The sequence below is a fragment of the Dendronephthya gigantea genome, unplaced genomic scaffold (genome assembly GCF_004324835.1).
Source record: "Dendronephthya gigantea isolate DGI-Jeju-01 unplaced genomic scaffold, DenGig_1.0 000140F, whole genome shotgun sequence".
In the NCBI taxonomy this organism is placed as follows: Eukaryota; Metazoa; Cnidaria; class Anthozoa; order Malacalcyonacea; family Nephtheidae; genus Dendronephthya; species Dendronephthya gigantea.
The window spans coordinates 334,876-353,991 of NW_021163150.1; the positions used below are offsets into that span (position 1 = coordinate 334,876).

The following is a 19,116-nucleotide window of genomic DNA, read 5'->3' on the forward strand; positions in this document are numbered from 1 at the left end:
ATACTAATAATACACATCGGGCAGCCTTTAATTTACCAAAATTACTAAAGGCTTTACAATGGACGACCTAATTTCCAATTCAAAATACCTTAAATAACCACTCTATTGGGTATTAATTTCTAAAGATATAAAAATATAAAAATTTACCAATATGATTGCAAGCTAGAGCTGCATGTGTTTTAATTTATTCTGACTTGTTGTTAGAGGCTTAGAGCTGTTTGAATTTATTCTGCACTGCCAAAAAGCATATTATTCGCGCTGTCTATCTTCTCATTTCAAAATATTCAGATGCCTCACAGATGCTTAAGCCTAGGGGATATTTTGTTACGTTTCGCCTAAAAAAGGCATGCATGAGGTAGAATCTGGATAATGCATTTCAGACCACCTGGTCCATTTAGGACTCAAGCTGTTCAAAATTCTACAATCATCCACATAACATAATATCTGAGATAAACATCCCCTCCCGCTATGTATTGGGAATCAATAGCTACGACATGCCCACGTCATTTCAGGGCAAATTTACACTTTGTTATTGTTAGCACAAGCCCTAAAATATTGAAATAGGGGGAAGGGGGGCATAATTTGAAAAGTCTCAACTCATTTTGTGAAAAGTGGCTGAACACAAAATTGTATAAACATCATGTAGAATGTGACATAGAACCGTCACTATCAGCTGTGGTGACTGTTACCTAGACACTCTAACTCTTTGAGTATGTGAAGGAACATTAGTGATTACGTGCCCGGGCGGGGGGGGGAGGGGGGCATGTCAATGTTATATGTTACACAGTGGCTTCCATATATTTTTATCAATATTTTAAGATATTGCCAAAAAAGTTGGGTATTTGTGTGTGTTACAATTTTACTCTCAATTATATTAATCATTCTCAAATTGGTCCTCTGAGGGGAGTTTAATGATGTCGAATTCCAAGGGGTGTAAATGCATTAATTGTGTCCATAGGTGCTCAGGCCCTTAAGTTAAAATAAGCCTGGGTTCCTGTGAGCTCATGATATGTTATTTTTAAAGCAGCACAATGTGCATCATCCAGAATAAGTGAATTTTCTATTCTCTAAAACAAATTCTAATATAAGAATTAAACTAAATTCGACTTGTGCCTTCACACATTTGTTTTGCAATCGACTCTTTGGCAATAACGGATTTTCCCTCTTTTATAACAACGAACAGTACACTTGACTATCCTATGTTTTACTATCCTATGTAGATAGAACAAATGATGCACTTATATAGCACTTTTTAAATGAAGCACATATATAGCACTTTTTTAATGAAGCGTTGTTAAGTCAAAGACGCCACAGAAATTATAATACACTAAAATGGTCTTGAATATATTGTTTTGTTTCACTAACAAATGGTAGTGTCAGGATGGATTGACGGGGTCAAGGAAAAATCAAATAAGTCTGCAAAAGTCTGTTGACCTTTTGTTAGCATGTTGCCTAGCATATTGTCTGTTGCATATTCACAATATGATGTTTATCAAGTATAATTATACCGCATTATGAAGTCATTGAACTGTAAGACAAACATGCATGAATCATCAATGATGAATCAATACGTGCTTCTGGACAATTTATTGGTTAAGTGAAAAATCTATTTTTCTCTGAGAGACAAGTTTGTATTAACATACAGGAACAAATGAAGACAAAAATTTTGCTGTTTTTTCAGGTTATTGAACTACAACTTTTCTCGCCTGCAAGCCTTCCATTACAAATTATGTATTGTAACGCGTTCAGAGCTTTTTATGTGTGTGTGACCGTATCTGACTATGTGTGACCATGTGTGATTGTGTGTGACTATGTGTGACCATGTGTGACTATGTGTGACCATGTGTGACCATGTGTGATTGTGTGTGACTATGTGTGACCATGTGTGACTATGTGTGACCATGTGTGACCATCTGTGACTATGTGTGATCGAGTGTGACTATGTGTGACCATGTGTGATTGTGTGTGACTATGTGTGACCATGTGTGACTATGTGTGACTATGTGTGACTATGTGTGACCATCTGTGACCATCTGTGACTATGTGTGATCGAGTGTGACTATGTGTGACCATGTGTGATTGTGTGTGACTATGTGTGACCATGTGTGACTATGTGTGACTATGTGTGACCATGTGTGACCATGTGTGACCATGTGTGACCATGTGTGACCATGTGTGACCATGTGTAATTGTGTGTGACTATGTGTGACCATGTGTGACTATGTGTGACCATGTGTGACCATCTGTGACTATGTGTGATCGAGTGTGACTATGTGTGACCATGTGTGACTATGTGTGACCATGTGTGACCATGTGTGACCATATGTGACCATCTGTGACTATGTGTGATCGAGTGTGACTATGTGTGACCATGTGTGACTATGTGTGACCATGTGTGATCATCTGTGACTATGTGTGATCGAGTGTGACTATGTGTGACCATGTGTGACTATGTGTGACCATGTGTGACCATCTGTGACTATGTGTGATCGAGTGTGACCATGTGTGACTATGTGTGACTATGTGTGACCATGTGTGATCTTGTGTGATCGTGTGTGACTGGATATGACCATCTGTGACCTTGTGTGAACGAATGCTAATGTGGTCGTGTGCGTTCCCTGCAGCATATTATATACTGAACTGGCTTTTCTTTGTAGCGCGGACGTGTGACGTTGTGACGTGTGTGACCAGTCACAATTTCACACTCCAGATGAGCAAAAAATATATCGTGCATGGTATACAGCATGCAGATAATGTTTTTTATCATTTGGTTTCTCAATACTACAATTAAAACGTTAGGCTGAAGTTTATTATTTCGATGTGCTCCATTTAAAAATTTTAATATCGTTCTTACATAAAACGATGATATATAAAAATATAGCTACGTTGGTCAACAATTGCTTGGCAAGCTAATGCATGATATTTGTATTAGATACATACCGAAATCACCAACATTGGAAGTCAAGAATTAGGCTAGGAAAGTGCTACTTTCAGGGATGCTTTCTTGTTAATCTACTTCCTGGTACATTGACGATGTTTTCGTCCACAGCATATTACTGGTAGGCAGGTTCAACAAAAAAATCGGTTTAGGGAATTCCTTAGGAAGTTTTTAAGAATTCCTAATGGTAGTTAAAATTCCAGTAATTCATAATTCACTTCCGCTTCACGTATGCATCTGGGATCTGGAGCCGATGGCATGAAAGCCGGATAGTGATTTTTTGAACCGTTCTAAAAATGCTTGAAGAGCAATAAAATTTTTGGAGCTAACAATTATCATCATATACTCACTTTTTCTGGGTCTTGTTATATAAAACTAACTATTAAAACAAATCGTGAATACACATATATATAGTAATATAACAGAAAAACGCTGTTACATATTCTCGTGTTCCTAAAATTCCGCAGTTTTTTAGACAGCACACCATTACGTGTATTGCCAAATACAGGGATATATATTAAATCAAGTGATATATATCAAATCAAATTCTGAAAACTCTCTGTAGACATGCAAATTGGCTTAAAAGATTGTCAAACCATAACAAAAAGCAGTTAAGTTGGAATTTCATCCATTTACACTCAGCGACTAGATAGCTAGATTGGGAAACTGAAACCGCTTTAAAAGCTGCTGGCTTTGCCAATGTTGCAAAAACACAAGACATCGTGCAAAATTTCACACTTTGTATGAAGATCATAAAAAAAGAAAAACGTTTTTCTGATAAAAGTTGAATAAATATTTCCCGTAAATATTTCCCACCACACGAATACCACGGTAGAATTTCCACCGCGGAAAACTACAAAATATTTGAGAAACTCTACTTTATTCTATGTTCATGCACTCAATAGGTGATTGGTAATCGATTACTTAAACTATAGAATAATGTTTAAAATCCACTTCTTATTATGTACATATCACTCGAATCAACTTCTCCTGTAAAATAGAAGACAATTCAGTTGACTTGAAGTTATGATATTTGTTGATATTAGAATTATAAGTTGATGTCTTCCAGCAGTTAATTGACCGATTTTCAGACAACCTATTTCAAAATATGATATTTGAATTGATATGCAACTATATGAGGTTCCTCGTGTGTTCCTCGCATGTGTAATACCTAGCTCTTCGCTGGCAACATTAAAAAATATTTCTAATGAAGATTTGTTGAATAATTTCATGTTTTAACTATATAACTATCGAGATACCAAGCTTTAAATCGAGATGTTAAAATAACTCACTCTTTGCCATCCCCAGCTATGTTTATGCATTATCTGCATTTGGTGTCTCCCGGTCTGCATCGTCACAGTTTTGACGTCTGCCAAGAGTTGTGGTGCACAGCTTTGGCTAATTTTCCGATGCGCGATTCGATTTCGCTCGCATGATACGGCAATTCCTCCAAGAGGAACAAATAAACCGTTCTTTTGATGCTATTCGATTAAGTTTAAATCTAATTGGGGTAAGAATATATTTAGTACATGTAGATTCTGGTCCTATTTTAATAATATCGCTGCTTTTTCGCCGTTTAACAAGATGTGATCGTGTATGGGCGCGTTGACACGTCGCAGTTTGCACAGGATTGAAGATTTAATATAACTATATAAGCGCGAATTCCAAAGGCAAAGTGTAAGACAAAGTGAAGGTATCATGCGGTTTATTTACATTTTTGAACAATTGAACTTCTATACTTTTTAAAGCACGATGTGCTTCTGAATCTCGCGATCGAATAACATTTAGGTTCACAAGGCATCTAAATGAGTATGAACGGTATTGTTTATATGTTCAGAAGCTTTATATTGAAGACTGGAACGTGCACGGCACCCCGGAGTTAACGCCAGAACAGGCGTCTTGTTTTTTAATCAATGTAATTAATCAATATACAACATTTTACATATGTTTTACATATTCTGTACGTGATATACAGTATATATAGTATATAGCTATATTGTGCAAATTATGATGCACTTAATTTCTACGTTATAATTATACATTATTATATCTTGCATGCATTTCTTTAATCTAAAATATATTCGAGAACTTACTAACATTTTCTACCATATTTCTTCTAATCTGGTTGAAATAAACATGCTTTCAACGGCGCAAGCAAGCGTTTTCAGGAATGAAAATTATTGACTATTATTGACTATATCTATTATAATTGACTATCTATTATATCAAGCAGCACGTTGATGATAATGTTTAATAACTCTCACTGCTTTAGCTTCCATGGAAAATTTTTACTCCACCATAGAAACTGTTACAGTGCATGGCTGCATGTTAGCTGCAGTCATTGGGACAAGCATGGACCATGGTGGATCACGTGTGAACCAGGGAATATAAATTGGTCGAAGTTGGGAAAGGCAAAAACGTTAGTAAGTATTCGTCGATACACACATCACAACCTATGGCGTGATTATGACTCTATCTAATTATACGTTTATATCAAAACTATAGCTATTCAATACAAATTATATACAAATATACACACATATATAGACCTAACAGAAAAACGTTCATAAATATACTCTGTTTTTCATGTTACCAAAATGCTACGATCTTCAAGAACGCAGACTACTGCGTGTGTTTACATACTTATGTGATATCGAGGGAAATGTATAATGACAATATCATTTTCATTATTTTCAGTCTAAACTTTACCAAAATTTTTGAGCAATATTACTGGCATATTTGCAGGCAATAAGGCGTGTGTATATATTCTGTTGTTAGAATAATTTTGAATTTGGAAATCACTTTGCTGAGGCCAATCAGATTGCATTGATTTCACCACTGATTTCACCATTAGGAAATCAATGTCATTAATTAAACCTGTTTCTGGACCAATTTTTAATTGACAAGATTTTAGGAAAGCGTCTACAAACATTAGGCATATATTTAAATTACATATATTTAAATAACAATTATCATGCAATAATCTTTCCCCCTAAAAATGTGCCAAACAGGATATTTTAGTCGTTATTTTTCGCTGTTTTTAAACAACGGAGCACTTATTAAAAGATTGAAAACATTGAGTTCCAAGTGTTTTAACTTGACGATATTTGCTGTAGAACAAAAGACCTCGCAGAAAAAAGGCAATTAGACTTTTGGCTAAATTGATGGTCGAACTAGACAAACGCGAATCGTTTGGGATTGTATTACGAAGACCTTCATGCAGTTCAGTATCTATTGTGAAATATTCAGGATTTCATTTTAATGAGATACAGTTTAGTGTGCATGGTGAAGCATTTAGGAATTCATTCTATAAGGACATGCAGTTTAGTGTCTATTGTGAAACATTTAGGATTGCATTTCAAAACGTTTATAGTTTAGTGTCTCTTGTGACTGTGAAAATGAAAGCTGTTGGCTTGGCCAACGTTGCAGAAACTTTATTGAAAATCTCACACACGGTATGAAATGTGAGATTTTCTACTGATTAATGATTTCTGCTGCTTAACTACGCGTATATATTATACCCATGCAAGTTAATATTCCCAGCTTGAATATGTTGTCTTACAACCTACTCTCTCTCTCTCTCTCTCTATATATATATATGCTCACTACAGTAACGTGCATACAACGGCGAGGCTTCCCACCGTGGAAAACTACAAAATGTTTTATCAAAAACTACACAATCTATGTTTATATGCTCACTCAATGTGTGATCGGTAATCGATAACTTCAAAACTAGACTAATCATTAAAGATCTATTCCGTATTCAAGATCTCACTCAAATCATCTTTCCTGCAAAATAAAAGTTCAAATAAATCGACTTGAATCGTGGTTGTGACAGATTGCAATTCTCAAGGTAACAATCTATCAAATAATTTAATGAAGTACAGAAACTCTTACTCTTAATCCAAAATCAAAATGCTCAGATTGAGTGTTGCAGATAACCATGTAAAAAGACGTGACAAGGGAATGGAAACCGTCGAGACAAATATCTAAGACAGGTACGACGGAATGGAGACTACTAAATTTACTCTGCAACATCCCTACTAGTACCTCGCTATCCACATTTAGGTTGAAACACTGTCATCATTTGGTGTCTTCGCGGTCTTCATGAAGTCGATGCTGGCATACTCAGTTGGTGCATTTTTAGGTTGGTTTTCCGCTGGTTTCTTCTGTGACGGTCTTTTCAGCGCCTCAGAGTCCAGAGATGCATACAACTGAAAAATAGGACGCTCTTGAGAAAAGGTAAAATTAGGATTAGGATGGTAATGATATTATTTAGACAATGAGTTATGAATGTATGAAGTTATGCCAATGCTCAAAAGGACTTATTTTTTTGGTCATGCCAATCCAACTTTTCTAGGATTGTTTGACCACAGCTTTTACAGAGGCTCTTAGATAATTACGCCGCATTATAGGTCGATCAATCCTTACAACTAATTTTATGACCCCCCCCTGTTTTAGAACCCGCCAGTCATATTTGGCTGGTTATATCTATCGTAAAGTTAGTGAACTCACCCAGATTACCCCAAACTATCACGACAGGAAAAAACCCCTGATATTGCTACCCATCAGCCTGGAACTACGGGTTATTTGGTCGCCATCTTTGGATGTAATTTGAATAATGAATTAAGCCGAATTGAGAAATTAGTAGTGGTAGTCCCTTTTTATTGCTTTTGCGGGTGCGCGATCATTAACATTACATGATTGGGTGAAATTTTGAATAATTTTTTTCGGTGATGTATGCATTCTGGTAGAAAGCACATCGACAACTTTTTCGGGATTGAGGTTTCACATACTGTGTTTCCTTGTCTGTTCTCTTTATTCACAGAGGCATAGACGGGGGGGAGAGAGCTTTCGGGCGGGTTGTGTTCTGCATTGTTATGCGACCCTTCACCCGACCCATCGGGTGGTTTTGCCCTATCGTATGTGTTTCCACCTCCTTCCACCTGATCTTCGTCCATTTCATAGTGGTTTACGATCACTTTTGATCCATTTGATCCATTGGGATCATTTGGATCCACGTCACTGAAATTGCAGAACACAGATACTTTAGAAACGTGCGAACGAACACATGCGAACGTGTAAGAGTGCAATAGCGAGAATTATTGCAAGCATCATTTCGGTTCTCATATAGGTAACTCCAGATTCAATGCCCTGATTGGCCAGACGTGTCACTGATCTGAACATAGTCCAGTAAAAGACACGACTAGCCAAAATCTTGGTATACTTCCAGTTCGTGGTTCATTGGATGCGCGCAAGACCTCGGGTTGAGTGCGATAAAATGTCGACTACGAATTCTTTCTGTTTAAGAACGTGTTCAAAGCTATTTGATAAGCCCAAGACACAATGACACAGGGTAGTACGAAGCTTTTATAACTAAAAAATTGCCTACCTTTTGTTGTCACCTAAAAATAAAAAAATAATAATTGTGAAACTAGATTGCAAACATAGAGGAATGAGTTTTTACATACGAGCGGTATAACATAAGATTGGTACGCAAACATTAACGATCAGGGATCGTGCGCGAGGAGGGATGGTCAGGAGGTTGATGCATAGTTATTAGCTGGTCAGCTGGTTATAGAATTTATAAATCAACCAGTATATTCAATAGAGTAAATCTTTAATATAAAAATTGAAGGCAAAAATATCAGCGGGTGGTTCTAAAAACCCAGTTGGTGGCCATATTCAGCAAATTGGCGTCGCTATAAAGAATTTGAATCAATGGTTTTGCATGGGAGTGTACTATGCAAACGAGATAAATATTAGGACGTAAATACATTTGTAATGATGTGATGTGTAATATGAGAAGATATGTTAAATGTCGAGCAAACATTTCAAACGTGTTGGGTATAACTTGTGCGATAATTTCACAGATTATATCCACTACATACAACTCTCATATCGTCAGTGAGCTGTTTACGTGATACTATACATGCCTGAAAAAAGTACGGCAATAAAGCGAAAAAATGACACGCAAATAGATCCAGAATTTAGTCCACAAAATGGAACACGGTACTGTGCAAAAGTTTTAGGCAACCAATAGACGTAGACGGCATCCGGCATATCTGACATAAAATGCAATCAAATTGAATGGAAATAATTTAAAATATAAGATGTGTAAGATATATCACTAACTCATCAGCAATGGACCTTTTGCATAACAGACCAACTTATAATCTAGGTAACAAGAAAGAAATAAATCACCAGAGCTAAAAAGAGCATACCGAAATTAGTATAATTGCCAAGTTTGGCAGCCAAATATCACGTATTAATTTGCCTACTTCGCAGTATTTCGTATACTTTATAATTTGTGTGCATGAGAAATATAATTTTTAAATTGTATCTATATATTAATATATATTTCCCTTAGTAAAATGGCAAATTTCAGGTTCCTCATTATTTCTTTTTCAGTGGCTATATTGCCGAGTTGTGAGGTTTTTTTTTTCACCAAGCTGTCTTTTCTCGTTGGATGTTAATTATCTATTCAAAAGTAGAATAATAACTACAGTCTATATAATATATAGCTTAACAAATAGAACAACTTACCTCCTCTGTATATAATGTAAATCACCACACCAGCAACAATCACCATGATCGCCACTCCACCACAAGCTGCTCCCACAATGACACCAGTGCTTATTTCATCACTACCACCATCAGGTGAAGTTTCTAGAATTAATACCAGTATTATTATGTAGCTTACTGTGCATTTTGACATTTTCGAAGGAAGGTAAACGATATAGAATTTTCAAGTCGTTATCATGCGAGCTATTTTATAACACATCAATGCCGGCCAAGGTAACGTAACTGCAATTTGTCTGCGCATGCGCTAGATTGTCGAAAGTAAGATGGCGGCACTGAGAAAGGCTTGGATAACAACGGACTTGTGGAGCAAAGTGTTGAAAATCCTAAATTATGTTATATATTTTTTAAAAAGCCGGCATTTAAGTGTAGCTATTTTCAAATGTACGGCAATAAGCTGTTAGTGTGATATTCGGCCTGTTTCCCATTTTTTTTAACCACGGTGAATAAACCAAAGCTTAAAAATACTCTAATAGATCTTATGAATTACTGAACTTGCATCTTATTGCATTAAATAGCTATGTACTTCCATTGAAAATTAAACTATTTACATCGAAATATTACAGCTCAGTTGTTCAATAAATATAGATAATTTTGTAAAAACGCCTCTCGAACAACAGGCCCCAGCTGAAGATTTGAAAGTTACTCAGTTCCAAATAAAGAGACTAATATATAATTTGACGAGGTTTCTAGAATTCTAGGACCAGATTTTGAGCTTCATAAAATAGAATTTTGAAATCTATTGTTGGCCAATGTGACAAAATATATTTTCATTTCATGTTACCATTACCTTCCAGAGTCGTGGTTGGTACTACAGGTTGTGCTGTAGACGGCTGTATTCGTTGTGTTGTTTGCGACTGTATTCGCGGTGTTGACAGCTGTATTTGTTGTGTTGTTGTTGATGGTTGTATTTGCTGCGATGATGATTTGCGTGCTATTTCAACATTTGAAAGGAGAACGATTAGACAGAACGAAATATTTTTGAAGAAAATATAGACATATAGTTTACATAAAAAGCTACGTGAATTTTACACGAAATTCACTTTTGGAGCACAAAGATTTCAGCTCCCCAGGAGTTTTGCTTCTAAGGGGCTGTTTACATGAGACCAGTTAACAGTGGCGTAGCCAGCCCGACAATTTAGTCTGCTATGCTAATATTTTGGTGTTCATTGACTGTGAAAACAATGAATTTCTAAAGAAATGAATAATGATAAAAATACAAAATTTGCATAGCATGACTAAATCGTAAGGCTGGCTACGCCACTGCCAGTTAAAAAAAATTAATCTTACCTATAACAGTTAAATTGGCAGAGTCTGAGTCGTTTCCAAGTTTGTTGTTTGCGACGCATTTATATGTTCCATTGTGATGGTAGTCCACGTTTTTTATAATCAACGTCCCACCGTCATTGATCTTGGAACCATTATGGAATATGGCATAACTCGGTTCAGGTAAACCATTTGATTTACACGTGATCTCAACTAACGAACCAACTTCTGCCACTTCAGGTTTGATCGTTATGTTTGTATCCTTAGGTTTATCTGTAAATATACAATGCAAAAAAATTATACAGGACTTTACATTGCATTCTTATAGTCTCTGTGAAACAATTGAGTAATAGGGCAAAAATAACATGCGGTCTATTATCGATGGAACAAGGACAGCGAAAGATCGTTAAATGAGGGGCAAATATTCATATATTCACTTTCAGCTTTATCAGTTCCTTTTGAAATTGATTGTTTTTAAGATCTGCTAACATGAATATATGAATATTTGCCTCCCCTCCCCAATCTTTCGCCTTGTGGAAGAAAACGATATGGTCCTTAACCACTCTAAGTGCCAAGACCTAATTAGCTATCTTGATTCCATATCATCTTTTGTTAATTAAAGATCAATGAAGCAGTTTATTAGCAAAAGTTCTTTGAACTTCATCGCTCTTTGGACCTTATATGGTCCTTACCCATTGAACGCATTATATCATAAGCTTCAAAGAGAATCTTTTTCTTACAAGTCCTCAAACGTTATGGCCTTGGAGAGAGTGCTCTCCCCTGCGTGTATATAAAGCACTCCCCTGCGTGTATATAATACATGAATACGAATATTACGCATTGTAGTCCGAAACAATTCCCAATTACTAGAGTACTATGTATATTGTATATTAATAATCTTTTTTAATTTTTTACAAGTTTCTAACGAATTTTGTTAAATTGAGATTTCCATTTCAGAATCGGTTCCCAAGGGTAGGATTGCATGACTCATGCACTTTCAGAGCCTGACTTTCAGAAAGTGTAAATATATTCGCCTCGTGTATTTTCCGCACCATCCGCAGAGTCAATGTTATAAAATTTACAGTAGCTCCAGACAGAGATTTCTTTCTGTGAATTTATCACAATACTGCAAAGCTAAAATTCTGCACGAAAATTATTTTTGATATGTAAGTGTTATGCTGCAACAGCCTAGTTATCTACTTACAATTAAGCCTGACGTTTACTTCAACTGACTTCATTCTCGTTACATTGATGTGGTTTGATACTTTGGCTTTGCACGTGTAGTTTCCAATGTATGTTTCATTAACATTTATAAGATTCAATAATTGTTCTCCTTTTCCTGTCTTACCAATCTTGGCGTCCTTTTTATCATACCAGGTAACATCAGGAGTTGGTCTGCCGCCTTCTGCTTTACATAAACACGTGAAATTATTACCTTCGTCTACTGTGCTGGGATTAGGACAACTGAGTGTTGTATTTGAAGCAACTAAAATATGATAAAATAATATCACTATTAGAGCAGAAAAAATTACAGTAAAATTCTCCTGAAGAGTGGTTGAGGAATCATGGAGAAGATAAATAAGAAAAATCTGTCAAAAAATTACTATCATTTAATTATTGTTATCATAAAGAATTAAGAATTACTGTACCTGCAGCAACATTGATCAATAACGAAAGAAAAAAGTATTTTGCTTACTATGGTCGTTCAAACCATTCACCTTGACAACAAGCGTTCAAACTCAGGAAGACCATTAGAAGTAAAACAACTTAGAGAAACTTACCAAAAATAATGACGGTAACTTCCGAAGCAGTATTGGACGTTTTTGCTACGACACCAAACTTGTATACTCCATCATGATGACGTCCAACGTTCTTTAAAACCAATGTTGAAGGCTTTTGTACAGCGAACGTTGGAACGTTGGTGACTATTTTAACGCTATCATTACCACTTATTGTTGCAAGTGTTGTTGAAACGTTGGTAGGGTAAGTGCTGATAAATGACCAAGACCGAAAAAACACATCAGATATTTTATCATTAAATGTCCACTCTATTTTTGCAGTTGATCCAGGTAACAAAATCATCTTGTTTCCACTTGATGGTGAAGATACATCTCCTAAACAGGTTGAGAGAAATAAGATTAAAAATACGACTAGTTAGAACTAACTTAATAGTAAACATATAAAACAATTTCTTTGATACATTTTGGTGCTTGTGTTTCATTGCACTTCGCTATTGTATTCAACATACACTAATTAATAGACATGCAAGATGACGCATTTTGGTTGAGTCAATGGACTCAAGACAATAGATGCACAATATTGATTTTCTAAGGCTAAAATTTTGTATATTCATGTATTCTCAAGTTGTCAGTAACTTCTACAGCATCTTTTAACTAAAATTTTCTTCTGTTACTTATTTAATAATGTCTTATGTCCTGAGTATGTATTTGTTGTAGTTATTTATGTGTTCTAGTATTAATATCTTAAATTTCACATACCCTTATGAACAGCAACCAATTTTTTTTGTTATATACTTCAAACATTACTATTCTTGATTTGCATATAACTGCCATTTAATAACTTATATAATGAATTGTAGTATATGTAATGTTATATAATAATGAAAAATACATGTGCATATAAAGTACAACCTTGACAAGAGAACAAAACACAACTGAGTCCAAACAGAGTGAGAAAACCAAACCAGGTCATCTTTGGAGGAAGAATTGATAAACCTAGAATGCAATCCACTATTAACATATCAGCTATTACATTTGCAACTCTACAGGTAATGATATGGGTGATCCACATACTGTAATTGCATATCAACAACTAATGAGGACAATATTAGAAAGAAAACTCAGATTTAGCATCAATACACATGAAAGGGTGGCATGAATGAGTTTCATGTACATTGAGGATTATTTTCTAACCAATTGTAGCAAGTTGATATATTGCTAGAAAACAGAATTTCTTTATAAATGCAAACATAAGGACTGTTAATGAGAATCACTGTTTACATTGCTGTTTTACACATTTTTGAGCAGTCTTTCATTAGTTTCATACTATAACTTGTGAAGTTATTACTTATATAAACATTTTTTTGTTGCACCTTTTATAAGAATCAGTCTCTCATTGCTTACTATATACAAAATTTGGCATTGTAAACTGTTCCACAGACCACAATAAAAGAAGATTAATATATGCCTATGCATAAAAAGGTTAAATTGATGAATCTTCAACAAACTTGAATTGAACATCTGTAAAATAATTTATACACTTTAATCATGCCATCATTTATATAATCTCAGGAAAATCCGAAAATACTTGGACACTGAAAGTATAAAAACTCTAGTTAATGCCTTAATAACAAGCCGTTTAAATCACTGTAACAGTTTGCTGTTTGGAACACCTGCTGCTCACATACGGAAACTTCAGAGTACAAAACACTGCTGCTCGGCTCATCTGTAATATACCGCGATTTAATCATATAACACCCACACTGATGCATCTCCATTGGCTCCCAGTGAAATTCCAGATAGACTTTAAGATCCTGCTAATAACATTTAAAGTTATTCATGGATTTGCTCCTGAGTATTTAAATGAACTGATTAGCGTAAAAGCACCATCTAAATATCATCTTAGATCAAACAATGAATTACTACTTTCACAGCCAAAGTTTAAATCATTAAAAACGTTAGGTGACCGTGCTTTTATATCAGTGGCGCCCAATTTATGGAATTCACTACCAAACAACATCCGTAGTGTAAAAACAGTGAGCCACTTTGTTAAAGACACATCTTTTTAAGATTGCGTTTTATTAATTAGGTATATATTTTAATTGTTCTATTCTTATGTATATACACTTGTTTTATCAATTATGTAATGCACAGGTGAGCATCTTCCTATGGAACCTCGCGCAATATAAATCTAAGTAATAATAATAATAATAATAATAACATATAATGTGTTTAAGAAATAGAAAACATTTTCCGTGTTTCTATACAGTTATAGAAACACGCGTGGGAGTTTGGGAGAACGAGAAATAATCAGTGGGAAAACGAGCCCGTAGAGCGAGTTTTTCCACGTTATTTTGAGTTCTCCCAAACTCCCAGAAGTGTTTCTATAACTGTATAGAAACACAGGAATAAATGTTTTCTATTTCATTTACAATATAACTCAATAAAAAGATTTTGTACAAATATTATGATTCGATTCAATTACAAATTCTCATTACATTGCTTCGCTTGTCAAGTTCGGCAGGAAAATTCCCGTGTTTCTATACAGTTATAGAAACACGCTTCTCGACCAATCAGCACGCGTGTACTATAATTGTTATATTATAAAAGGTAATGTTACATCAAACAACTTTCAACATCAACTTGCAATGCAACGTACAGCAAGTAAAAATCTAAACAACAATGTTGTGTGAAATAAAAACAGTTCATAAACTTTCAACTTGTTTCTAAAACAATTTCTGCATTACAAACTAGCTCATATATATCAAATTTGACATGTAAACCTTTTCAAAACATTGTTGCGTTGCGAGTTGATGTTGAAAGTTGTTTGATGTAACATTTAAATACCTTTATGCAGCAAAGTTAAGGCAATAATTTATTAGAATTAGGCACATTTAGCATGTCCTGCATCAATATGTAATAAGTATTGGCATTGATCATCTTTTGTACACCTTAACTGTCGCACTTAATTAATCCATCACTGGATCAATGTTTCTATTTATGTGCGCTTGTTGCTATAGCGTGGTATAGGTCTCTGCAACATAAATACAAACTATCTATCATTCCAATGTTACATCTATCATTCCAATGTAATAATAATATGTAGGGACATTTGGAAACATGATATATAATATTCATTAATAAATCGAAAACTACTTGCAGTTCCAGAAACCTATCTTTGGGAATATATTTTTGTTATGTTCCACTTTCAATATACGTTGCTACTCGTGAATATGATTATTGGAACTGGCCTAAAGTTTTACCCAAAGTATTAAATTCTTTCGCTTTCATTCTTTGGATTTCATACGGCTATCAAAGGGGCATTTGTATAAATCATCTTTGTATTGTATAAAGTTTCAGTTAGCTCGTTTCAAAGATCAAAGTATACGGACACTGTTGGCGATTGTAAAAATAATCATTAATTGCCCAGGCAAGAAGTACATGGAAGCCGCATTGGGCAAATTTCAAATCAAATCTAAAACCTTGCCTCTTCATATAGAACGTGATGATATTTGTTCTCCAGAGTTAATATATTAAATCGAATAATTCGCATTCTCTGAGCAAAAATTTGAGAAAGTATTTTTCTTAAAAATGCTCTTTAATATATACTGTACATATCAACGGTGGGCTCCAGACGCATGCCTGCAAACGCATCAGAGAAATTCGATTTGACAGCAAAATATAGTGCTATATACCCAACACGATGATACATAATAATGATAATACAAAGTAACTTACAGTGACGTTTTCTTGATCTATTACAAGCAAAAATGCCTCAATATAACGCGATACAATTCCCTACTTCCTGATCGATAATTCGACAAAACATGAGCAAGCATGAAAAACGGAAAACCCATAGCAAGCATAGGTTACCCGAAAACGTATTTTATCATTATATACTTTGCATTACATGAAGTAGCTCCCACGATGATAATTATAAAAAACATTGATCGGTGATCGCTCATTTTACTTGCATTGTGTCAGCATAGACAATCCAAAAGACAAAAAGTCTTATATACTGATTACTGATTATGAATTTGTCAAGACTTATTGAACGATGTTTAGAATAAAAAGATCGTCATCTCTGTGTCTTCAATTGTTTTCGGTACTTTATATAATGCAAATTATAACGGATCAACAATCAACACGCTAATGTTTTACATAATGCCATGAAAAAACACATTTTCATTTTTCGGGTAACCTATGATTATTCTAAACATCGTTCAACAAGTCTTGACAAATTCATAATCAGTATATAAGACTTTTTCAGACTATGGAATAATTAACGACATTGCTGAAATCATAAAATCAAATAATAATTACTCTGGCGTCAGCGACGGAGTTGAGAATTCGCCCCGGTTTTGTTTTGTTGTTGTTGTTTTTTTTTTATTTTTCGTCGTCGCAAGTCTGTAATGGCGCGAAATATACATACTAGTATTTAAAATGTGTATGTGACCGTATTTATCTACATCCCAGTCTTATCTCCCAAGAGTTGTGGTGACAGCTTTGGCTAATTTTCCAATGCGCCATTCGATTTCGCTCGCATGATACGGCAGTTCCTCCAACAGCAACAAATAAACCGTTCTTTTCATGCTGTTCGATTAAGTTTGGATTGAATTGGGGTAAGAATATATTTAATACATGTAGATTCTGGTCCTATTTTAATAATATCGCTGCTATTTCGCCGTTTAACAACATGCTGTGGTCGTGTATGGGCGCCAGCCTCGTACCCAGGCGCTTTAATAGTAAAATATATAACGTTGCATTCAGGTCTTATATAGAGGTCAGCAAAAAAAAGCAAGCGCGCATGGGTCCTTGGGGTGGTTTTTTTTTGCGAGGAAGCTAAATTTGGCAAAACCACCCCAAGCACTCTCGCGTTTTTTTCAGCTGACCTCTATACAATAACTGAATGCAACGTTATTTTTTACTATTAAAGCAGTGACGAGGCTGTTCAGAAGCTCTATATTGAAGACTGGCACGTGCGCCGGAGTTAACGCCAGAACAGGCGTCTTCTTAATATGTAATTTCACCAATATTTTTGATCGAACATGTACTTGTTTATTTTTTCTCCATATCAATATGCTACGAAAAATATCAATAGGGAGTTTAAGCTTCACGGTTTCCAGAGAACGGCAAAACCGAACTTTCATAGCAGAATTTTCGTTCAACTTTTTCGTATCAGTTCTTTCTCATGTAGAAGCAATGATATGCCTAGTTTAATAAAACGTAAAGTTCATTAATTTTCTCTTTATCACCTTTTAGCCTAAAATTCACCTTCGCCTGGTGTTTGCCGTTTGACATATATCGTGAAGCATAATTACTCCGGCGTCAGCGACGGAGTTGAAAATTCGCCTCGGTTTTGTTTTGTTTTTGTTTTTTTTTTTTTATTATTTTTCGTCGTCGCAAGTCTGAAATGGCGCGAACCATTCTAGTATTTGAAATGTGTATGTAACCGTATTTATCTACGTCCCAGTCTTATCTTCTAAGAGTTGTGGTGTACAGCTAATTTTCCGATGCGCGATTCGATTTCGCTCGCATGATACGGCAATTCCTCCAAGAGGAACAAATAAACCGTTCTTTTCATGCTGTTCGATTAAGTTTAGATTGAATTGGGGTAAGAATATATTTAATACATGTAGACCCGGTCCTATTTTAATAATATCGCTGCTATTTCGCCGTTTAACAAGATTATGTGGTCGTGTATGGGCGCGTTGACACGTCGCGTAGTTTGCACAGGATCGAAGATTTAATACAACTATATAAGCGCGAATTCCAAAGGCAAAGTGTAAGACGAAGCGAATGTATCATGCGGTTTATTTACATTTTTGAACAATTGAACTTCTACACTTTTTAAAGTACGATGTGCTTCTGAATTTCGCGATCGAACATTTATAGGTTCGCAAGGTATCTAAATGCGAATATGAACTGTATTGTTTATGTTCAGAAGCTCTATATTAAAGACTGGCACGTGCGCCGGAGTTAACGCCAGATCAGGCGTCTTGTTTTATTATAAATATAGCTAGACACTTACTTTTCGTGCGACTGGATATATTAGATATATCACTTTACACTATATATACACTCAATTTATTGACACGGCACTGCTAGAATTAGTATCCGTACACAATTTTATCTATGTTTAGAATTTTAATCGATATCCCTTTAACTGATCGATCCGATACAAAGGCAGTGCACTGGTGAGGAACTGGTGAGGTTATCCATTTTAGCCGTGCCGTTCCATAAATTAAATGTAGCAGTGTAGGGTAAACAGGGCTTTACCAAGCACTTCCATCGGGCTTCAGTAATAAATGGGTATTTTTGCCTCCCAAGCTCCCTTAAAAAGAGCACAAAAGTCCAACAACACTATGCGAACGTCAAGTTAAAGACTGATAGTTGTTTTCCACTTCTCTTGTTTTGTTCAACTCTCAAAGTCCAGGGTTTGGTGGTTGGGGTTTTCTATTTTTACGATGAACACGAAAGACAATGTAGGAAAGAATGATTCCAATGATTATTCCAGAAATCAAAGTGACAACAACGATATACCATTCAGTTCTATTACTATGCTCCTCCGATTCTCCCCCTAAAGATTAG

At 35.3% G+C, this 19,116-nt stretch overlaps 1 protein-coding gene across 1 annotated transcript in view; it reads right to left on the reverse strand.

Moving 5' to 3' along the window:
- Positions 1–3,469: 3,469 nt before the first annotated feature.
- The window catches only part of LOC114536595, a 107,333-nt gene continuing 91,686 nt past the window's right edge, over positions 3,470–19,116 (reverse strand). Inside the window, exon 8 of the mRNA XM_028557952.1 lies at positions 3,470–3,928. The gene's annotated coding sequence lies outside the window, so the exon portion shown is untranslated. The remainder of the gene's footprint in view (positions 3,929–19,116) is intronic.